This window comes from Podarcis bocagei (assembly GCF_964188305.1).
Source record: "Podarcis bocagei genome assembly, chromosome: 2".
NCBI classification, from domain to species: Eukaryota; Metazoa; Chordata; class Lepidosauria; order Squamata; family Lacertidae; genus Podarcis; species Podarcis bocagei.
Window position 1 is genome coordinate 104,648,500 of NC_138126.1, and position 1,870 is coordinate 104,650,369.

Consider the following 1,870-nt stretch of genomic DNA (forward strand, 5'->3'; position numbering starts at 1 on the left):
CCTACCCATATGTTTAGAAAGTTGGTACGAGCTTTAATTTGTTTTGGCCTGTTCTGTTGCTGTTTCAACTTTTGTATGTTTTAGTTTATGGTTGCATTTTTTTAAAAGTGATAATCTTATTGTTTTCTCTTTTTGTAAACAGCTTTGCGGTTTTTTTTTCTATAATCAAGCAAGCAGTATATAAATTTTATTAAATAAATAAGTAAATAGGTCAATAACAGATTTCTTTGTTTTGTATTGTTGGGCGGGTGGGGCATCGGGAATAAAAGTAATCCGAAACACACTAGCAAGAATTTGAACTGGAGCGAGATGTACAATTCTGGGCAAGGCAGAACTGCATTTTTGTTTTTCATGCAAAAAAGGTTCCCTTTCCTTTGCAAGGTTAACATGGGAATTGTATTCTCACGTGGTTAATGTTGGAAATGGCTCCCAGGCCCGATCCTAAGCCGTGTTGACTCCTGAGCTGGAAAATCCACATTCCACCCTGGTCAGGGTGCTACTCCTTTTAATGCACCTGTGACCACCAGGCACTTCCAGCCCTCTGAGGCCTTCAGCGAGGTCCACAAAGTGTTCACCACCCACCGCATTTCTTCTGCCTCCCTGTGGAGTTTGTGTTTACCTAAGCCATCCTTCCTATGACACTTGGGCTCCTGCCAGGCCGCCAAACAGCTGCTTGGAGACCTTGGAGGGGTACCATTCTGATGGGCAGGATGCAGCCTGGGGAGCCCCCTTCCTGCGTTCTGCCATCCCCCATGCAGTTTGAGTGGGTCAAGAATTGCATAATTGTGATGGGAGGAGCGTCGCTCAGGGAGGGGAGAGTTAACAGCCTTGGCACTGTGGGTTCCTTTCGGAGGAAGGGTGGAACATAAATTAAGCAAATAAATAGATGGTATCTCTTCTCAATAAGTCTCTCTCTCTCTCTCTCTCTCTCTCTCTCTCTCTCTCTCTCTCTCTCTCTCTGTGTGTGTGTGTGTGTGTGTGTGAATGGCCTCATCCACCATCGGCACATCACTGGCTCCAGCCACATCCCTTTCAGTTGCACCCACTGGCAGGCAGCCACAGGTATCCATGCACTGTTGCAGGTGTTTCATGCGCCTTGTGGCTGCGTGGGGGGAGGGTGTGAGTGCAGAAAAGGTTGTCCACACCTGATATAACGCCACCCATTTCCACTGCCTAAGTTGACTCTCTCTTCTTAATAACTGTGATGGTCCTACTGGCTCATTTTAATTTTAAGGTTCGGGAACCGAACCCTTTTGCAATGCTGATATGTGTCAAAGCTGAACAGCCTCCGTTTTCGTGGTCCATGCTCTCTGGAAATGGAGCATCTGCCTGGTTTGGGGTCTTGTTTCAGCAGGTGAGCATCTGCAAGTGAATGGACCTGAAGACACCTATAGGTCCCTCTTCTCTGAGAACACATGCCTGTTTTTCTGCTAACCAGGTGGCCTACTGCAAATGGCAAAGACGCATTTACAGTGGTACCTCGGGTTAAGTTAATTCGTTCCGGAGGTCTGTTCTTAACTTGAAACTGTTCTTAACCTGAAGCACCACTTTAGCTAATGGGGCCTCCCGCTGCCACTGCACCACCGGAGCACGATTTCTGTTCTCATCCTGAAGCAAAGTTCTCATCCTGAAGCACTATTTCTGGGTTAGTGGAGTCTGTAACCTGAAGCGTATGTAACCCGAGGTACCACTGTAATTTGTCCCATGTTTCTTCTTTCTGCTTTGTTGAGGAAAGTCTTGGAAGCGCTCACCTGTCCCTAGCCTTGCTTTTTTGGACGCCTTTAGGAACTGTCGCAGCTCACAGTAGCAGCTTTCGAGCCTACACAAATAATTTATTGAGTTTACCGGACAAATGAGATCACTGGACAAA